We start from the raw sequence: 24,115 nt of genomic DNA on the forward strand, positions 1-24,115 counted from the left end.
TTTTAATTCTGAAGGTGTTCAAGCACTCACTGCGTAAAGAGTTTCGATTCAAACCGAACGATTTCTTGTTCCGACCGGTAAGTCAATTTCTCCTTTTCTCCACCGTTTCTAGAACCTAGGGCATTGCTATTTTACTGAATGCATGTCACTAGAAGTGTTCTACTTCAAATTTGTGGTAATTTAAAAGCTAATTCTATCACCATTTGGTGATTTATAGGGTGTCTTTGAAATTTGTTGTGAGGAACACTGTTTAGAGCTTTCCTATCAAGTTAAACTGTGAAACTTTCCAAGTAAGGGGAGCTGAGTTTTCTTTTTATTTATGCCCTGTAAAATCCTTGTACGCATGAGATGGGTTTTGTGGAAATTGTGAAAGAATGCCTATGTTAAGATTATTTTTTTCACACTATTTTAATTATTGTTTCTGCACAAGAAAACCTTGTTGTTTGACATTGTTTTGGATGTTGTATTGCACCTAAATCATTCATTTTCTGGTTGCTATCAAAAAGACTTTGTTAGCTGTTATAAATTCTGCAAATTTCTTGCTGTGTTAAAATAAAATTCTGTAGAAAAATGGTTGTTGTTTTACTCTGTTTCTGTCATGAAAAATGCTGCTATTTTTAAAGTTTCTGCACCAAAAAATGTTGTTGTATGAATGAAAATATTGTATCAAAAACTTGTTGTTAACTGATTGAACGAAAATGTTGTTTGGAATTTTAAAGTTTTGTTGTTTTTGGGTTAATAATCTGCAGAATATATTTGTTGAAATTGCTATAAAAAAATAATATAAAATATTTGTTATAATTATTGTAAATATGGCATAATGTACTTGCTGTAATGACCATAAAAATTGCATAAAATGCTTGTTGGTTGCTATTATGATATTGGTATAAAACCTTGCTATCCTTGCTAAAAAATAATTGCAAGATTGATGTTAGAAAAGTAAATTGATGATATGATTTATACATTGAATATGGAAAAGGTTGGAGTGTTACGTATGTTGTAGGAATTCTTTTGGTTTTAGTTCAGTTTTGCGATTTTGTATGCTATATAATAATGGGTTAAATATGATTTTAGTCCCTGATTTTGGTTTTAGTCCCTACATGAAACATTGATGACATTTCATCCTCTTAGTATGAAAACTCGTATTTTTAGTCCCTAAAAACTGACGCCGTTAGTTTTTTTTTGTGATGTGGCTAACGGCACAGCCACGTATATCTTATATGATTGATGCTTGAAAACTCAAAAGAAGTGTATGTATATGTAATGACCACCGTCCCCGTTCTCCATCGCGATCTCTCCAATCCATCACATAAAATCCCATCACCATCATCAAATCTGACTTATACCATTGAAGCCCTTAAGGCCATCTTCCTGCGTGAGAACAACCTAACCCATTCATTGCAAATTCATCATCTTCATAACAAACCGAAACCCAAGTTTACTTCAGCTCTTCTTATTCCTCCATTCTCTGTCAACGCCGGCAGCCCATGTCCACCCATCAACCACCAAAAAACCCCGAGAACCAAACCAAATAATGAAGTTTAAGCCTCCACGCCTCTGTTCACCTCTAATCACAAAAACTCCAAGTTCACTTACCTGCAAATCGGAATACTAACACTAACCCGAATCTGCTTTTCCATTTAACTAAGATAACATCGAAATCGCGCTTAATAATTTCATAATCCTCCAACAATGAAACCCCCAAGTTCAAAGCGGCCCCAATCGAAGCACTGTTCATCAAAATGGGAAGAGAGTCGTTGACTGAGTGGTGCGTGAGGAGGTGATGATGCATGGGCAGTGGAGAAAGCTTTGTTCTCTGCCGGTGGTGGCTTGAGCGAGCAAAACCAAATCTGTTGCACGGTGATGACGCGAAAAGACAAAGCAGCGAGAGGTAGGAGAAAGCTTTGGGTGGCGGCGCATGGCGTTTCTGTAGCAGCATGACACCGGCGGCGGCGAGACTGAAGGAGGTGGTGGCGCGGTGGCTGGATTCGAAGACGTGACGGTGTGGTGGCGCAACCCTAGGCTAGTGCGAGAGAGAGAATGGCTCGTCGCCGACAATAGTCGCCGGCGACGCCTTCGACGGAGCGAGAGTGGCTCGCGGTCGAAGGCCTCTAGGTCTTTCTTTTGGTCTGAAGAAGGGACCTTGGGGTGTGTCCTCAAAAGTGCGCAAATGGGATTTGGGAATAAAATGCTAAAGAACACCAATGTGGCAAGCAATGGTCAATGGATTTGGAAGAATACGTGGATGTGTCGTTAGCCACATCATAAAAAAACTAACGACGTCTGTTTTTAGGGACTAAAAATACGAGTTTTCATACTAAGAGGATGAAATGCCATCAATGTTTCATGGAGGGACTAAAACCAAAAATCAATGAAACTTCAGGGACTAAAAGCATATTTAACCCTATAATAATATATTATATAAAGTTATCATAATTGTTATTTGATTGGTATTTGTATAATATCATTTTATGATATTAGTTTATGGAGTTATAATGGTATTGTTATATTTTAAATAGATGACATATAATATATTTAATATAAGGATTTTAGCTAAGTGCAATTTACATTTATATATATATATATATTTTGGAATATAATTAAATATTATATTATAGAAAGTTAAGGGAGATTAGGATAATATAATAAGAAGTTTGTTTTGGAGAGTCTATTTAGAAACGGAATAAACTATAAAAATATAAAATAAATAAAGTAAATAGTTTTAATGCTAGAAAAATTATTTAGTGTTAATTAAATGGTTGATTAGATTTATGATGATATTGTGTACTTAATTAAATTAATTTTATTTAGTATGAACTGGACATCTCAGGGTGAGATGATATGACGTGGTTGTAGAGAGTGTTGTTGTCTGAATAACTATAGGGAACTTTGAAATGGTGTTTCTATCCCTACACTCAAAGCATTGTTCATACTCAAATAGAGAAGAACAGTGTGAGTGGTGAGAGTAGAGGGAGGTCCTCGTCTACAGTCTTGGGTTTAGACATAGACAGATTGGGGGATTTACCTTGCATGGTGTTGGGGATGGGTCAGCTGAACTATGCAAGTGCAAAGACGGCCAATAGTTATACAGTTATACCAAATACGGATGAGTCGCGTTGGGTATTTGAAGCATGGTTTGGTTTGTATGTGTTGCTTGTTCTTTTATGTGTAATTAAGCATGATGACATTGATTGACGTTGTAGCCTAGTTCTCTCTAGGATTTCACCTGTTTATTTTATGTTACTGTTGGGATGCTTATTAGATTATTTTAAAATACTTTATTGTGGTTAAAAGTTTTAAACTAAGTCATTCTAAATTATTGTAATCCTCTGTTTAATGACATCTATTATATGATTAATATTATTACATATTTTGAGATGTCATATATATGAGGTGTGAAAAATAACAATAAATAATTATCTTTCCACTCGTTAGTATTTACGACAATAATATATAATACAGACAATAAACAATAATACTTTATTAATGGAAATTGACATTTTAATAGAAACTATACATGATATGGATAATAAATATTACGTCAAGTTTCATTATAATAATATTATTGTTGTAAATTTGATAAAAAAAAAGTATATTCACTTATCTAAAAGATTTGATTAAATTGAAAATAATAAAAATAATATGAAAAACTTAAAAATCTTAATACTAAAATAAACTGAAAAGACTATTAAACCAAATCTCAATATTTTTATTTTTTTTTTGTCAAAGTTCTAGTATTGGAGGAAACAGGACTGAAAAAAACAGTAACCGTGTTTGTTTTATAACCACGTATTTGGGTCAACTTTATAAAACATAATCCTATTAACTTTTAAGTCATTTATATATTATTTGTAATTTTATGTGAATTTTTCATTAAAGTGAAATTGACATAAAATTAAAGTCATCGTCAACTATCTAGTATAATAAAAAAATTGTTAACAAATGTTCAAAATGTTATATTTTTAGTCATTTCACATTACTAATTTACTCTTTTATTTATTTTTCTATTTTTAATTTATATTTAAATATTAACTTTTTTTCTATAATTTTTAATTTATTTTGTAATTTAATAAAATGAAATATAAAAATATATTTTATTTTTATTTTAAAAACGGGTTGGAAATTGTTTGTGTTTATTAAAAAAATTAGAAATAGAAGAAAAAAATAATAAATATTTTAAATTTATAATTAAGTTTTAAACAGAATTAACCTTACAACTTTAAAAATAATTTATAGATTTAGAAAGTTGACATACTTATAAAAGTATAAATAATAGACTTTGTAAAATTAATAAAGATAAAATATATGTAAAAGTAAATCCTCCAAAAAAGTATAAAGATTATGCAGTTTACTTTAGTTTTGTTTACATAATTCATGTATTTAAGCTTTTCCACACTGATTTTCCTTTTTTCTTTGTGTTTAAGTGTGAGACAATTATATTATTGTTTTTGTACTCTTGTATTAGAAATGTTGAATTGTGTTTCGGACGTTGTGAGGTCGGGGTTCTTTTGTACTTGGGTATATGTTGCATTGTAAGGTTGAGTTTGTTTTGTACTACTTGAGACTTCTATCAGACTTAATTAATGGATGTCTGTTAAATTCGCTTTTAGTCGCATCAAAGTCAACAAACTTGATTTCCCCACTAATGAAGTATAGTGGTCAACCAAGGATCAATCCAAGGACTTTGGTACAGTTAAGTTTAAAGTGTAGAGTTAATCTTGCTTTTTATTCTATTATTTACTATTAACTACTAACTAATTAACAAACAAGGTGGGGAAAATAAATGAAAAAAATGAAACTAAAAAGGAAAAGAAAAGCTAGACTAAAATTTGTTTAAAGAAAGAATAAAAAATAAAATGCAAGCTAATGTATCTAATCTATATTCACAGGAAAACAAAAATCAAAGAATCTAAACTAAAAAATATTCTAACATCAATTCAACAAAACTATTAAAAATAAAGCACTAAACCAAAGATAACAGGCACAAACAAAGAACAGAGGAAAATGCACACTAGATTGAATGAAAGAGTCTCAATCACTCTTCAGAAAGACATTCCGAGAAAGTTAAGCCCTCTATGGGGTCTTTTTAGTTCATATTTCAGAACTTAAAGTGGTAATTCTCACTCAATTAATCAATCAGTGCACAATTTCACAAGAACAGGAAATACAAGACTGAAATTGAACTTAGTTTGATAAGTATGAAGCATAACATCTCTCAAGAAGACCTCCTGAAAAATTAGGCCCAATCCAGGGTCCTATTACATCCAACCAGATGTAAAATTCTGAATATTTTCCTTCACAATTATCATACACAGTTCAATACCAGCACACAAACACACATATTGGAAACGAAAAAATAGAAACATTGAATTTTTATACACTGGACTCTTTTATGACTCGAGAAGACATCTCGATGAAAAATGCTCATTACAGAGTCATTTGATTCCAAAAGGAATCATAGAATGCAGAATCACAGAGTCCAATTCAATTTCTAAAGAATAGCATTACAAGCATCAACATCACAGAACAATCTCAACACAATAAACAAGAATAAAAGGAAAACGCGAAATTGAATTTTATTAATATGAAAAAGGGAAATTACAGACACTATACCGGAGATCACCGAATGAGGAGCTCACAGATTGTCACAGTTCCATGAATCTCATCAGCGAAATCAAGAATCACGAACAATATCCCTATTCTACGAAAAGCGAATAAAACCCTAAACTAAAGAATGGAGAACTGTAGAGAGTGAAAACAATGTGTGTCCCCCTTTCTTTTTACATCGCAGAAACACCCTTTTTATAGGGTCTGAAGAAAACTAAAACAAAGAAAAGGGAAACCTTGATACTTGGCCCTTCGACGCTTCTATGTCCTCTGATCGGACGGCCAGCCTTCGTTTATCTAGGTTGATCACGAGCCCTCCGATCATCTTCTGCGTTGGTTCTTCTTTGGGTAAGTGACGAGAGCCCTAGAGCTCTCTTTCTTTCTCGCACAGGTGCCCCTTGCTTCTTGGGTGTTTCCTCTCGAGTGAACTTTGATCTCTCGCTGCTGGATGAAGGAGTGTTTTTCTCCAAATGAAGCACGAATTTTAGAACCCTTCAAAGACAGCAGATTCAAAACGGTGTCGTCCCACTAAAGATAAGCCCAAACCTTGACAGCCCAACTTGTTTGATGCACCAGCAACGCTCATTGCATTTCAGCCTAAAGCTTTTTATTTTAAATCCAATCAGCAGTATTTCAGCATAGTAGCGTCCAGCGTAGCAGCTTCCAGTGGCCCAACACGGTGCAGCCCAATTAAAAACACATCCCTGCATAGAAAATAGACACAATCGAATCATCCCAATCAATATTTTCATCTTAACAAAACAGCCCAAATATAAAAAAAAAAATTGAATTAAAGGGTTAAATTGCAAATTAGAAAAAGAAGAAAATTATGCAATTAAAACCTAACTAAAACAAAATAATTTTTTATCAAAAGAATTTTCAGAAAATATTAATTTCCTACTATTTACAAATGTACAAAAAAAAATACACTAAAAATCTATTTTTAACTAAAATTTTATAAAACTACAATTTTAGACAAAAGTCCTAAAACTAATCTAATTCTAAACAATTAAGAAGAAAAAGAAATTAAGAAAGACTTCTAAGACTAGAAAAATATGTAAAATTAGAGAGTTATCAATGTCAAGCTCTGTACTCAATTAAAAGAGATGCTTGTCCCTACTCGTCTAGCTTGGTGTGAAGTATATTTTTAATTTTTAAGTAACCTAGTGCCTCGTATAGAGGGTTTGTGGTGTCTTGTTTGCTTTTTATGCCTTGCTTTAACGGCTTTAGGTGCCTCGCTTATAGGGCTTTTGGTACTTCAGCTCGAGGTGTGTCGCCTGAAGGGCTTTTGGTGCCTCGCTTAAAGGGATTTTGATGCCTCGCATGAAGGGCTTGGGTGCCTCGCTTGGAGGGCTTTGGGTGCCTCATTTGAAGAACTTTTGGTGCTAATCTTAGGAGGCTTTTGGTGCCTCACTTATAGGGCTTTTGGTGCTTCGTTTGGAGTGTTTTGGGTTAATGTTTATCTTGTTTTTCTTAGTTTTGCAAGGATTCTCAATAATCGTTAGCATAACGGACAAAACCAAATAACTAAACAACATAAGGAATTCCAAGTAAAAATTCTAGGAATAGGATTTTTGCATATCTATTAGATGTGTTATTTTTGTGTCTTCTTTAAATTTTCCACCAGTGGACATTTGTCCTCGTGCTTATTTGCTTTTGAGTCTTATCTTAAGATAACCTCGATTGGTTATTTGTTTTGTAGTCGGGTACTCAATCGTTGGGAGGTCAAGTTTCCACCACATTTGTGGAAATCCTCTTTTGTTCGACCTTACAACACCTATCTATAATGTTGTGTTGTAGACAATAGATTTTCGAGCGCATTCCTGTATTGGTTAGTCGAGCTACCCTTATGCTATTAGGACTGAGCATTTTGATTTTGTACTTGAATCAAGTTATTTAACTTAGAGTTTCTCTAATGTCAGGTTTTTGGGTTTTTTGTGTTCAGGTACTGATATGTTGTTTTGTTTTTTATGCTCAAGCATTGGAGTACCAAGCTTCTTTTCTACTTGAACACTAAAACGTCACACCTCTATATGACGCCTTGATGCCCTTGTGCTCGATTTCCAAGTTGTAGTTGTACTCGGTAATGGAAAGCTAGTTTGTTCTTGTTCAGACCTCACTTAGGGATTTGTATCCATTATTGGTCGTGCTTCATGATCGAGTTGTATCATTTTCTTGTCATCCTCTATGGTCGAGTTGTATCATTTGATAATCGTGCTTTGTGACCAAGTTGTATCGTTTTTTAGCCGTGTTTCGTGGTTGAGGTGTATCGTCTGCTAACAATGCTTTATGGTTGAGTTGTATCGTTAATTGGCCATGCTCCATGGTCGAGTTTTATTGTCTGCTGACTGTGCTTCGTGATTGAGTTGTATCCTCTGTTGGTCATGCTTTGTGGTCGAGGTGTATCATATGATCGTGCTTTGTGCCTGAGTTGTATCATCTATTGGTCCTACTCTGTAGCCGAGGTGTCATCTGTTGATGTGCTTTGTGGTCGAGTTGTATCCTTTATTGGTCATGCTCCACGGTCGAGGTATACCGTCTATTGACCAAGCTTCGTGGTCAAGCTATATTGTCTATTGGTCATGCTCTGTGGCCAAGGTGTATAGTTTGTTGTTTGTGCTTTGTAGCTGAGTTGTATTATCAGTTGGTCGTACTCCATGATCGGGGTCATGTTTTATAGGTCAAGCTTCGCGACCAAGGTCATCCTTTGTAGGCCGAGATCATCCTTTGTGGGCGAGCTCCACGATTGAGGTCATGGGCTAAGCTCTGAGACAAAGGTCATCCTTTATGGGTCAAGCTCCAAGGATAAGGTTTATCTTTGGTTTGAGAATCCCCTCTAGGGGTATATGTGCCCACAAAGTCTAACATCTTTCACAATTACTTACCTGCCGGGATGTCTGCTCTAAGCTCTTTGAAATTTTTGTCGAGCTAATCGTCTTCCACTTATCTGGTTCTTACCGGTTTATCTGTTTCTCGGGATGCCCCATAGAATGTTGGGACACTAAAAGGAAGTGATTCTACTATCAGTTCTCAAATGCAATACCAGTCCCTGAAAAGTCAAGTGGATTTTATATGGTGTGCTCCACTAGTCTTGTGAAATTTGTTTCAATTGAAGACCAATTCCTACATTTGCGTGTGCAAATGGAAGAAAATATGTCATAGTGACAAGGGAGGTGCATTGTAGTTTCTTGATTTGGCTTAAGTAAATGCTTTAGTGGTATCTAACTATGAATCCATCACGAGTTCTCCTACACAGTGGAACCTAGATTTAACAGGAAGGATTTTTGTTCGTGATTGAGATTAAGGTTAGGGTTCAGATCACGCCTTGGTAGGGAAGATGGAGAAATTAGGAGGCTCGAGCACTAACGAAGGCATTTTGGTGTTATCAATGGTGGTGTGAGCAAGGCTGAGTGAAAGGAGAGAAGTGGAATCCTAACTACGGCAACAATGATTGTTGATGAAGGCGAGGGCTTATGATGGCGCATATCCAAGTTTCAAACCTAATAGTAGCATCATCGAACCCTGCGACGACCTTAGCCAGTGAACGACAACTCTGAGCTATGGTTGGGTAGTGACATTTGGATGGTTTTATGGAAATATCCAATCTAGGTTTCATAAGAGGATTTCCTTCGTGTCTTGGTCCTGTGCACCTACACAAGGAGCAAACATATAAAAAATACATGCACATTTTACTTACGAGGGACAATGAGATGATGGTCTCTGCAATTTTGGTGTCATCACCATCATTAAGAGGAAGGACAATGCTTTAGAACCACCAGACAACTTCTCATGTTGGCGAGTTTTGTGCCTGTGAGCCTCGCTTGTCTTCATGAATCGACACTTAGTATGTTTAACTAGGACATGGTTGAGACCGTGGAGATGGTTTTTGATTCTTTAGGCTGGTAAGCTCTTACCAACTTCTAAAGTTCAGCTTGTTGTTGCATAGGGCCTTAATCTCAATGTGATACTGTGTGTGTTGGACCTTATGTTGTTGTATGATCATCTATACGAATGTCGCATGATCACCATTGGGTTGGACTCTATCTTGTGGAAAAGTTGTGCATGGTAATCATGAGAAGGTGAGGTCGAGGAAACGTTTTACCAAGGCGCCAAGGTGGACACCAATGTTCTTACCTGAATCATAAGTGCATACTTGTGGACAAGTGACAAGATCCTAACGATGGTTTGGTTGTTTCTTTTGTCTATAAAGGACCTCCTTGTTGTTAAGAGGAGAGGGGAGATCCACTTGCAAGAGAATCTTCAACATTCAAGTTAGTAAGAGAGTTAATATCTTTTAAAATAGGATGAGAATTAGTGTTTATAAAGTGAATATTCCTTAAGAAACATTAGATCAACATGGATCATAGACCTATACTCCTATTAGAATAATACTTATCTACGAAATATAATAATAATATAAGAAATGGTAAGAGAATGACCAATAATAATTAACATACCAAATTATCGAGATTTAAAAATAATATATAAATATGACCTAAATTAAGTAGGTTTAAGTTATTTATAATGAAGGAGCTTAAAAATACTTATTGAATCACGCTATATTTATTAAATTGGATAAAAACATAAACTAATTTAAATATATTTATTGATTTTCTTAAAAAATTTGATGAAGTTTATCTAAATATAACATAAGAATGATAAATCTATGTTGGTCACTGGTCATTTTAAAAGTAGGTATTTCAGATTGGACTTCTCCTTTTAAAAGGAAAAGAAAGTTAGATGGTTGTTAGATAGTTTACCTTCTTTTTAATATTTTCTTAATCACTTGAATAAATAAGATATAAATAACACTTTCGTACAGAAATATTGTTTGAAATCGGGCGAATATGAATTGTTTACCTTTATTTTTTAATTAGATACGCCTGTGAGTTGAGAATTAAATGAAATTAAATCATTTGGAAGAAATCAGTGTTATTTCGCGCAGTTAATTCATAAGATATATCCTTTTCAATAAATAAAAAAGGGGTTTTTTAAAACCAATCTATTAAAAATATTATCAAATATTAAATGGATTAATAGACCCCTTAGCACGTAGGAAGGCATTTTATAGAGGAAATAAAAGTCCTTTTAAAAATAATTGTCTTAAAATAAATTAATCTTTAGGTGTTAGTTAAGAGAAGACTGTTATTAAATGAAAAAAACATCTATCATTGACTTAGAAATCATAATACAATAGTTAGTATTATAATATGTTGTACGTATTATAATACAATAGTAAGTATCATAATACAATAGTTTAATAATACTTAATAACATTAAGCCTAATTACTTCCAAAATGCAAAATGTCATTAGCAAAAGAATATCTTAAACATAAACCTACATATAATGTAATCATGTTATAATATGCATTTAAACACAGATAAATTATTAATGAGATAATTATGTTAAAATATGCATCCAAACACAGATAAATGAACATATAAACCCTTTTATTTACAAAGCAGTTCTTTTTTTTTAGAATAGGAAGTAGAAATATACTTAGACTGACTATTGACAACCATCTAAATTAATTAATCTTTCAATTGTAGAATACTTTAGACTCTTTTTCCTATTTTTTTTTCTGACAATAATGAAAATAAAAAGAAATAGGAACAATTGTATAATTACATATGATATTCTAACTCTTTTATATAATTGATGTCGAACACTTTTTTAATTTGATCTCTCAATAAATATATTGTTGATGGTTTCTACATAGTAAATTTTTACATATATGGCTTTAGTCATAATTTAATTAATTAAATATAATAATTTTAATATATTTAATAATTTGTAATATATATATATATATATATATATATATATAAATGAATTGCGTATTTATTTTTACTTTGTAATATTTTAAAGTTCTCAAAAAAAGATGGTATTAGAAAAATTTTCCTCGAAAATATCTTTTTTAACAATTTAATTATCAATTAAAAGATATTACTGAATGTTTACATAACTACGTATATACAAATATAATTATCAATATTAATGGTTGCGCAAAGTAAAATACATACGTATAATATTTCGAAGGAGGAAAAATGCAGAAAAAATTTGTTTCGAAATGTTTTTTCGTATACATATTTTATGTATTTCGGAAAATCTAAAAGCATTTTATCAATTCCAAAAAGTTTTTCTTTTCAAAAATCTCATTCTAAACAATTTATTTTGGAGCATCCAAGTGGCTCTTCATTAACCTCTACTCATATTCAAGTAGATGATCATTGCAAAAGAAAAACATATACAAGCAACACACAAACACAAAAGCAAGGGTGAGCAAGATATATAAAATCATACAACCCATACCAATTTAACCAATACATAAGCATGTAAAAACCAAGTATTTCAAGCATGCAAGGACCATAACACAATACAGACTAAGACTGAATGCATTATTCTGATACCAATGACCGACAACGTGATTTGACCATCCGGACTAGTATGAAATGTCAAGTTTCAGGGGTTTGTGCACTCAGGTGGTGTAGTAACTGAAAAACCATCAGCTGCCACCCGAGGTTAGTTTATTATAACGCACCCAAGAACCTATGGGTTAGGACCTCCTGCTATTCTCACCACATGACTCATCACTCGCTACTTGAGCATGGATGATCATTAGAATGTCAGGATAAACCCCATAAGGACACTCCGGCTATTCATACGGTCAATCACAACAAACCACAGGACACCACCATGTAACCTCCCTTAAGGATCATGGAATTACGTCCATCAACCATACTTTCACTTTAAAACTTAACTCAAGACATGAACAACCAAATACCATAATATTATCACATCGAATCCACATGAAACCATATATAACCTTTCACTTTTACATTGCAAACAAAAACATATGTATAATATTAATTATACTTCAAAAGACCACAAACAACCCAACAAGTCATCAAAAATCGCATGAAACCATACAATATACATTAACAGACAATAACAGTCCAAGAAGAACCATTAAACAACCCAATACCCCTTAAACTCATACTTAAACAAGTTGCTCAATTTCATTTCTATCCTTTAAAACTCTCAAACCAGTTTGCAACCTGCATCAACAAGTTCAATTGCATTTGTTAGGACTCTCCAAAATCACAGAATACTTCCAGTATTCCTACTTCTCATTTTCACCCCTTAGAACCCCTAAAATGGGCTAAAAACTCAACCTATAAAGCCATTTTCCATTTTAGAATAGATTTTACTAGTTTAGTCATCTAGACATGTCCTAATAGGTGTAATACCATATTCCCAACCCTCTAAAATAATGCAGACATCTTACCTCACCATTTCACTACTCCATACCCTCTTTTTGACTAAAACCATGCACATAAACCCTCACAAGACCTCTACTCCAATATAGATTAGATTTTATTGTTTTAAGAGTTCCAATAAGTCTAAGATAACTCAAAAAAAATCCCCAAATTGTCACTATTATTAAATTATCATTCCCTCTAAAATTCACCTCTCAAAACCCCTCTAATTTTGCTCTAAAATGGTATAGAATGCACTCAGGTGTTACTTCTCAATTTCAACTTCATACTATAACTATTTTAAGATTTAAACCAAACATAATAGACCCCAAGACCTTTACCAAACTGCAGAATTCCCCTTAAACTCATTAATCCAAAATTTGACATGCTAACACCTATCACTTTAAATCTCCAACTTATACATCAAATCCTCAATTCTTCCAACTATGAATAATAACACAGTTTTATATCAACAACATCTCCATTTTGTCATACTATAAGTTATACAACAACCATACATTCATAATTTTCAAAAACATATCATAAAAGGGTAATTACTCATATTTTTCCAAATTTCACACCATTAACAATCATATAATCACATGCACACCAAATGACAGATTATAAACATCTTACTACAATTATTAAAAGCAAACTAGCTCCCCTTATCTTAATTTCCAAGCACAGTTTTGCTCACCAACCATTGTCCACAATAACCCACTCGGCCAAGATTTTAACAATACCCTACAAACCACCAATGGTGGTGGAAACAGCTCTTAGAGCTCGAATTTAACGGAGGAAAACTGGAAAGAGGGGAACACTAGGCATATGCAACTTGCCCTAGGTTCCATACAGCAGAAAAAAGAGGTGAAATCACTTACCGGTCCGAAAAGAGAAACCAATCAGTGAGACTCGAAGCTCTCGACGTTAAGAGTGCTTAGGTACCACCTAAACAGACATGCAATGACTGGTTCAGTGTGGAGATTAGAGAGAAGGTAGAGGAAGAAGAAAAAGATGTCTAGAGATAGGAACGTTTTTAATAAAATGAGTTTCAGCTTTTCTTTTCTAAAGACTTGACAGAAACTATACATTGTGCTCTTTTTAATAAAAAAAACCCCTCCCTTTTATTTTAGTTTAGTTTTCACCCCACTCTTTTAATATATAAATATATTATATTTCTATTGATATTATTTAGGTTCTTACATTATGTACCACTTTGGACTTCACAACAATAATAAAATTTGAGTCAGTATAAATAGTATTTATCCATTAAATAATTTATAAAATCATAAAGATTTTATTCTTTTTTTAGAAAAAGTAAAATAACTTTCACGTATATGTGACGAGAAAATAAATATAAATAAAAAATTAAAAATATTATATAATTAAAAAAATAATTTTTACTTATCAACAAAATAAACATGAGTAATAAAATAGATTTTTCAATATATTTCTTCTTATATTATAATAAAAAATATAATATATTCATTGATAATATAAATTATTTTTTAAATAATTAATACTTTAGATATAAATTAGTCTTAATAAATGACTAAGTAATTAGATATTATTATTATTATTATTATTATTATTATTATATATATATATATATATATATATAATTTTTTAAAATAATATTATTTTATGAAATAAAAATAAAGTATATATTTATAAATTTAATTTTATTAATGATCAAGTAATTATAAATCCTAAAAATATAAAATTAAAAAAGTAGTATAAAAAACGAGTTATTCTTTAATAATAAATTAAATAACGAATTAACTAGAAGTTATAAAAAGATAAAATTAAAAAAGAAAAAAAAGTATAGACAAATTAGTTTTATTGCATATAGTGAAAATCATATATGAAATTAATCTACCGTTGAATATAACATAGGGTCTTCTATTTATAATGGAAGAAATATGGGCTAAACCCAAAATACAAATAATAAATAATAACAAACTAACTAAGATAAAATATAAAGATAAGATGAAGATAATATATCTAACACTCCCTTTATGCTAGTGCATACAAATCGTATGTACCAAACTTATTATTAATATAATCAATAAAGGCTTGGTGTAAATACATTTTGCACTCGAGTGACACCAAATTGTTAATGATTTACGAAAATGACATAGAAGACTAAATACCAACCCAGAAGACTTTCCTTGAGCAACGATCTAAGAGGTTACTCCATATAAATATCTTCTTGCAAATCATCATTGAGGAATGCATTCTTGACATCCAATGGATAAAGAAGTCGTTGTTGAAACGTCACCATGGCTAAATAAACTAACAAAAATCATCTTCACCACAGGAGAAAAAGTATATGTGGATGAGTTAAACACAATGTGACAAAAGAGAGGTGAAAAAAGACATTAGCGGAAGAAGCCATTAATGAATAGGAGAGAGAAACCTTAAAATCTAAAATTCTCCAATCAAGACACTTGAAAAGGAAAAAATGAGCAACATCGATGTTCTAAATAACTGCCTTAGATGAGACAGAATCTGCGTCCATGCACGACGAACCTTAAAGAGGAAAAAGAGCGACCTCAATGCTCTAAATCGCTGCTTGAGAGGAAACGAGACGTGCTACCATGCATGACGGAAAAGGGAACATATCTAAAACTTCAAAAGGTGTTGAGAGCACGTAGGAGCTTCGATGAAGGTGACGTTGAAGACACGATGGTTACCTGCCTAACACGGTCAAAACCGTGTGATTGTTGATTGAAACTGAAATTTTGGTAGTTACAGGGTAGACAACGGCAGTAGACAATGACGTAACCAGCAGCAGTAGATTGTGCCGCCACTATGCAACATAATTTTTTTCCTCAAAAGAATATAAGGCTCTAGATACCTTGTTAAATATAGTGAAAACTATGTATGATATTAATCTCTCTTGTGTTAAATATACAAATAAAGTCCTCTATTTATAATATAAGAAATATGGGCTAAGTCCAAAATACAAATAAGAAATAATAACAAACTAACTGATAAAAGGTAAATATAATATATCTAACAAGCTTAAAAGTAAAATAAATGAAAAGAAAGTAAAACATCCATAAATTGTAAGAACATAGAAAATAGATTCTTAAGAGTTGATAACGTGTTTTAAATAATGGGACTATGTTATTTTAATATTAAAAGCAAAAATGTATAAATATAAATTTTGTTAAGAAGTCTCTTTACTTAAACACCTACCATCTCTTTAGAACTCATTCTCCAAGTATTATATCCCTTCCTTCTTCAAGTTCTAACCACTGAGTTATCTCTTTGAAGATCGGGAAGTGCCTATGTGATCATGGCAGCAAGGTATTCCTTTCCATCTGATTAGTTTTCTTAAAAGAGTAAGTTAGTTTTCACTCTTTTCTTGAGTTGTATATTTCCTCTATGCATGTGAGCCTTTTTCTGTGCCATGTGCCTTCGTAGCTTTCTAGTGTGTTCTCTATTTATCAGTGGTTTTAATCGCATAACCTAATCATGATTCTATAGTATGTAGGTGCATATAGAGTTATCTAAGTTGAAGGAGTAGTTTTTTTATCTTTTAGAGTTGTTTGAGTTTCTAACAGGTAAGGGAAGGTATATGCTTATTTATAAGGCTTTAAGAAAATTTGTTAAATCTAAACTGATTTGCTTTAATTAGGAAATTGATTGAGTTATGAAGTTAAGCTATATAACTTGCTGAAAAATCCTATAATGTGGTAGTATTAAAATTGATTCAAATGTGTGTTATCTGAAATTATAAAAGTATTATTATGAAGGATTGTTGAATGTTGTCTGTTTTGATCACTTGAGCAGTTATGTTTAAGGTTATGATTGGTTAGAAACTGCTATTAATTTTGAAGTAGTGAAAAGGGAGAGTCTTAGGTTGGTTTTTGGTTTAATTTGGGGGTTTTGACAAGTGAAATTTTATAGGAATGGATTTAGGAAGGAACTTGGAGTTTGTAGACTGTTTTTGAGTAATTTAAGACTTGTTTAGCCACTTAGTTCACTATAATCTAGTTTGTAACCTATAAAATATGTTTGGTTGTATTTTAGGGTAGTTAGTTTAATTAGATGAGCTAAATTCTTGAACAAGTGAGCAAATCGGTATTCCCTCTGAGTTAAAAGCCTACTTTCATATCAATTATTATGTCAAGAATACTAGTTTGGACATTTGGAAAGGCATTAAGTGCATCTAGATAAGGTATGACAGTTTTTCACTTTCTGGTATAGTGTTGAGTGCCACCTTAAGGCATTAAGCGCCACGAAGTCAATTATCTCTTTGACTTTTGGACGTTGAGCGGTGGACTAGGGCATTCAGTGCCACTTGTCTCTATGAAATAGTGAAAGAGATGAGGGGAAATCTCCCTTGTGTTGAATATACACATAGGGTCCTTTATTTATAATGGAAGAAATATGGGCTAAGCCCAAAATACAAATAAGAAATATAAACAAACTAACTAAAGATAAGAGATAAATATAAACTAAATATAATATCTCTAACACTCCCCCTCAAGCTGGAGCATACAAATCATATGTTCCAAGCTTGTTACAGAGATAGTCAATTCTAGGTCCTCGCAAAGACTTGGTGAATATGTCTGTCAACTGGTTGCTTGAGTTAACGAACTCAGTCTTGATATCTCCGGATATGATTTTTTCTCTAATAAAATGACAATCAACTTCAATGTGCTTGGTTCTCTCATGGAAGACAGGGTTAGCGCTAATATGAAGAGCAGCTTGATTATCACATATAAGTGTGATGTGAGTGATATCTCCAAATTTCAATTCACTAAGTAATTGTTTAAGCCATACAAGCTCACAAGTAGCTGATGCCATAGCTATATATTCTGCTTCTGCGCTGGACCTAGCCACAACACTTTGCTTCTTACTTTTCCAAGATATCAGGTTGCCACCAATAGAGACACAATATCCAGAAGTAAACCTCATATCAGAAGGGGAATCAGCCCAATCAGCATCTGAATAACAAATGATTTTTTTATCGTTGTTAGGACCATATAGCAAACCTTTTCCAGGTGATCTTTTAATATACTTCAGTATGCGAACAACTGCATCCCAATGGTCTTCACATGGGGAGTTAAGGAATTGACTCACCACACTAACTGCGAAGGAAATGTCAGGACGTGTAATAGTAAGATAGTTTAATTTACCAACTAATCTTCTGTAACGTTTAGGATCTGAGAAAGGCTCCCCTGATTTGGTAGGAGCTTGATGTTAGAATCCGTAGGTGTCTCAACAGACTTACAGTTCATTAACCTTGTTTCCTCCAAGATGTCTAACGCATACTTCTTCTGAGATATGACAATACCATCATTGGATTGTGCTACTTCAATACCCAAAAAGTACCGGAGTTTGCCAAGATCTCTAGTTTGAAAATGGTAACAAAGGTGTTGTTTCATCTGAGAGATGCCAAGGTAGTCGCTTCCTTTGAGAACAATGTCATTGACATACACTATTAAGTAGATACATCCAGCACTTGAGTGGCGATAGAACACTGAATGATCCGCTTCACTGCGAGACATACCAAATTGTTGAACAACACAACTGGATTTACCAAACCAGGCCCGAGGAGACTGTTTTAGGCCATATAGGGATTTGCGAAGACGACAAACCAATTCAGATGACTCACCCTGAGCAACAAAGCTGGGCGGTTGCTCCATATAAATTTCTTCATGCAAATCACCATTAAGGAAAACATTTTTGACATCAAGTTGGTAAAGAGGCCATTGTCGAAGGGCGGCCATGACAATGAATAGGCGAACAGAGGTCATTTTTGCCACTGGAGAAAAGGTATCACCATAATCCAAACCAAAAATTTGTGTGTAGCCTTTGGCAACCAGTCGAGCCTTCAAACGATCAATTGTACCATCAGGGCCATCTTTGATAGCATACACCCACCTGCAACCAACAACAGACTTTCCGGATGGTAATTGGACAAGCTCCCAAGTTCCACATTTCTGTAAAGCACTTAGTTCATCCAGCATGGCTTGACGCCAACCAGGATGAGTTAAGGCATCACCCACATATTTGGGAATTGACACAGAAGAAATGGATGAGAGACATGTGTAAAAAGATGGTAATAATCTGTGGTAACTAAGAACAGTATAATGGGGGGAAGGGTTACGAGTGGAGCGTATACCTTTATGAAGTGCAATGGGCAGGTCAGACTCATTTGCTGGAGCCGGAGGAGACACAGGAGGCGGCACTGGAAGTGAGTCATGAGACGGCACAGGATTGCGGCGACTATAAACCTGAAGGGGTGGAGTTGAAGGACGATCTTGTGGGGAATGAGAGTCTAAAGAAGGAGAAGGATCACAGAAAAAAGGAATATCAACAGTAGCAGGTGGAGGTACAAACTGAGAAGATAAATGTGAAAAGTAAAACGAAGATTCATCAAAAGTGACATCAGCCGAGATGAAATGACGATTGAGGGAAGGGGAAAAACACTTATAGCCCTTTTATGACCGCGGAAATCCTAAGAAGACACATTTGTGAGATCGAGGAGATAACTTATCAAGACTAGGACTAAAATCATGAACAAAACATATAGACCCAAAAACTCTAAGAGGTAATGGATGTAAAGGGTTTTGAGGAAATAAGATAGAATGAGGGATTTTGTTATCTAGGACAGAAGACGGCATGCGGTTTATGAGATAACATGCAGTGAGAACTGCTTCACCCCAAAAACGCGAGGGTACTTGACCATGGATTAGAAGTGTACGAGTTGTTTCAATAAGGTGTCTATTCTTGCGCTCAGCCACCCCATTTTGTTGAGGGGTATAGGCACATGAGGTTTGGTGAAGAATGCCATGAGAAGCCATAAAATGTTTAAATGGTTGAGAAAGGTATTCACGGCCATTATCACTGCGTAAAGTGTGAATAGAAACCCCAAACTGAGTTTCTATTTCATGGAAAAAAGTTTGGAAAATAGAAAACAACTCAGAACGATTCTTCATTAGAAACAACCAAGTACAAGTGGAATAGTCATCAATAAAGGTAACAAAATACTGAAACCCTAAAGTTGACTTAACACGACTAGGTCCCCAAATATCATAATGAACCAATGAAAAAGGGGATGACGCTCATTGTGAAACACTACGAGGAAAGGAACTACGAGTATGTTTACCTAACTGACAATACTCACACAGCAAACTTGATAATTTTGACAAACTAGGAACAAGTTGTTGCAGTTTGGCAAGACTGGGATGACCTAATTGAGCATGAAGAAGGGATGGTGACTCCATGATTACGCCAGCATGTGGAGAAGGGCAGAGAAATATGAACAGTACCAATACCATGAGATGAGACTCTAGACCCATCANCCATTGTTACCGAGGGTAAATTATCCGGATATGACAAGGAAGAAAACAAGGACTTGTTACCAGTGATATGATCGGTGGCGCCTGAGTCAAGGACCCAAGATCTGAGAGAGTGAGTCAAACCAACAAAAGGAGTACCTGAGTGTAACAGAAGCAGATGTAGTGGAACTAGAGTGCTGACAATCCTCATACCATCTGAGAAATTCCTGAAAAAGTGCAGGGTTGTCTATGTTATTTGATGAAGTAGGATGGTCTGAATGGCGAGACAGACTCTGATCATCCCGTTGGATAGCCATGGAGAGGGAGAATCCCTAAAAATTCAACGTGCTCCAATTAACGCAATGACCACAGATCCAGAAAGAGGGCGAGGAGGCGATTCGGATGGAGTGGTCGTCGGTCGATTCTGGAACTCCGGCGAGGCTCCAGCGAGGGCGATGGTTCCGGCGACGGCGACGATGGAGGCTGCGACCGTGGAAGAGGCTGGATCAGAACCTAAGCTCTAGATACCATATGAAATAGTGAAAGAGATTAGGGGAAATCTCCCTTGTGTTGAATATACACATAGGGTCTTTTATTTATAATAGAAGAAATATGGGCTAAGCCCAAATTACAAATAAGAAATATAAAAAAACTAACTAAAGATAAGAGATAAATATAAACTAAATATAATATCTCTAACAGTCTCTATAGGTCTGGATATGGTTTTCTCAATATTTCATTGGGTGAGTAATCATGCTCGTTGAACAAGCCCTGATCTTAGCAACTTTATGATGCTTTTCTATGCTTTTTGGTGTACGTTTGTTATGTGCTATATGGATTTTATATTATTTATATTGGAAATTTAGTAAAGGTTGAATGATATATATGAGTTTAATTTAAAGTTTATATCAGATAGTTTATGAGTGTGAAATTATATATGATGCTATAAGGATTTCAAGGAGAAATCCTTAAGATGGTTCTATATAGTGTATGCATTGATATAGGATGTTTGTGATTAGGGTTATTCTGATGCTCTCAATAACTTCCAATCTCAAGAAGATAATGATAGTTATATGGTGGAGAGTAGTATGAGGTCCTTATTCTGATGGTCATTTATTAGCCATAGATGTTTGACGGATTAATCTCAGATTGTGGTAGTTTGTGTGGATAAGTTGTTGCACCAACTTCGAGTGTAGGGTCCCTAGAGTTTGATATCAATACATGTATCCAAATGGCTAAGTGTAGAGTAAATAGTTAGATGCTTATGAAATTGTTAGTCGTTGATGATTAATTATAATTTGATGTTTGTGAATGATTATAAGTGTATTCTTTGATAAAATTAGGTTACTCTTTTCTCCGTGTTTTGTGTTTGTTGGTTCTTCTATTTGCAATGATCATATTTATTATGTGAGCATATGAGAAACTCTCTTTAAATCAAGTTTTAAGAGCAGGAGATGAAGTAGAGACTTAGATTAAGATTTTACTTTAGTTGGTTATATATATATATATATATATATATATATATATATATATATATATATATATATATATATATATATATATATATATATATATATATATATATATATATATATGTGTGTGTGTGTGTGTGAAAATATATGTTTATGCTCTTTTAACAAAATTTTGATTGCATTTTAGTTTTTAAATGTAAAAAAAAAATTATTGGACTTCTCTTTCTTGTTAGAGTTATCAAAACGAGCAACTCGGCCCGGCCCAGCCCACCACGATTTGGTCATTTAGTGAGTCAACCCAACCTGACTCAATTATTAGCGAGTCAGAAAAATTCGAACCCGGTCCGACCCACCATGGGTTGGTGGGTAAACGGGTTAGCTCACTAGCCCACTTAATTACATTTTTTTTAAAATAAAAGAAATTACAAAATTTTTGCAATTCAAATCTAAACAAATTTCACTTCCAAATTTCACTCCGATATTTAATTAATTTTGAAAATAGGAAACTTAAATAATTTTTTCAAGAAAAAAATAATAATAAATATTTTTTATAAAATTAAAATTAAATTTTAATAAAATAAAATTAGGTAGGTGGTTCGGTAGGCCAACCTGACCCACCACGGGTTCAACCCGCATGAGCCGAGTTTAAATGAGCGGGGTTGAAATCTGACCCGCATAAAAAAATACAAATCTTTTAACCCAATCCAGTCTGAACCCTTAGTGGACTGGGTTGACTCGCAAGTTGTGACTCATTTTGACAACTCTATTTCTTGTATATGTTTTACTATTATAATTATATTTAGATAAGTATAATAGTTTCATGTATATATTTTGTTTAACTGTTTTAGTTTATTAAATATGTGATGATTTCTATATTAGTTTTAATATTATTAAAATTGTGGATGTTACATCTATGTATAGTAAAAATGAAGAAGGAATAAGAGAAGGAAGAAAGAAAAAGAAAAAATAAATGTAAAGAAAAAAGAACAACGTATATATTTTATTTAAATTACACATCTCACTTAAGTGTTTTGAGCTTTTAAATTATACACGTCCTGACCATTTGACGCAATCGAAAAATTCGAGTATAACTCGTTGATAATCACAAGTGACAATCCCATTCTCCATTGAGTACATTTAACTCCTTAATTGAAATTTGTGATAATTACTTTAAAATTTATTTTAATTGATTGAATTTTTTTTTTATTAATAGTACATACATAAAAACAACAGTATAAATTATTTAAACAGACTTTTAATTCTGATCACATATTAGTTGTATTCGTTCTGATTTTTTTTTTTAATCATTTGAGTGTTTGACACTCCAAATTAATTAAAGGTTTAATACTTTATTTTGTCCCTAGTTTAGGGTGATGTGTTCAAAGTGGTCATACTCTTTTTTGGGAGTTTATCATTGTCCCATATTTTGTAAAAGTGGTTCAAGTTGATCATTTTTGTTTACGGTGCTAAAAACCTAACAACATAATTGCTCATCTGACCAAACGTGAATGAGGTGTGCAATTTTGTAATACGTGACAAGCTGAGGTAAATTGAGATGTAAATTTAAAAAAAAAAATTAATCACATGGAAAAGGTTTAAAAGAGGGTTAAATGAAATTGTGGTTGCACCGTTTTGCTACTGCTCATGAAATTGTTGTTGTGTGCCATGACTAATTGTTGGGTGGAGGAAGTGAAGAAGTTTCCTTCTTCTTCACCATGTCCATCATCTACCTTTTCTTCACCTTCATCATCTCATCACCATAAATCTCCATTCTTTTAACATAGACATTATCACATCTCATATGTACAAATAGAAAATAACAACTCATTACCTCCTTCTTTATCTCGAACCCACGATCAACTCACCATTCCAGCACCATCATTTTTCAAGTTCAACACATATACAATAACACTCTCGAAACCCACACGGTCATCATCCAAAATCTCTATTCTCTTTCCCTTTCTCCTTTGTCCATTAACGCATAGAGAATACAAAAAATAAAAGTCACCATTCCACCACCACCCAACACATTGAATGTTGGAATCACAAAGCAATTAAAAACAGGGGACAAGGTAAGCCCTAATTCAAAACCCTAATATGAAATCCCTAAAATTTGCAAGATCTGAAACACAAGAAAAGGAAACCCCAAAGCATTGCAATCGAAATCCCCTTCTTGCGAAACACTCTCAAACTGGAATGAGAGGGGAGGAGAAACCCTATGTTGCATCTTTAAGTTGGAGATTTTCAGGAGCCATAGTCTTTTGGTTGAATTGACAAGGCTCGTTAAAGACAAGAGGTATTCAAATGGAATTTACCCATGCTCTACAGAACAATGTGCTTGGTTTTAGAAAACTTTACTCAAATGTCACATCAATTTGATCGGTTGCCACATAACTGACAAGTCATTTATTATTAGCTAAAGTGGACATTACACCATTAGGTTTTTAACATTATAAGCCAAAATACAAACTTAAA

The sequence above is a fragment of the Vigna radiata genome, chromosome 7 (assembly GCF_000741045.1).
Source record: "Vigna radiata var. radiata cultivar VC1973A chromosome 7, Vradiata_ver6, whole genome shotgun sequence".
Taxonomy (NCBI): Eukaryota; Viridiplantae; Streptophyta; class Magnoliopsida; order Fabales; family Fabaceae; genus Vigna; species Vigna radiata.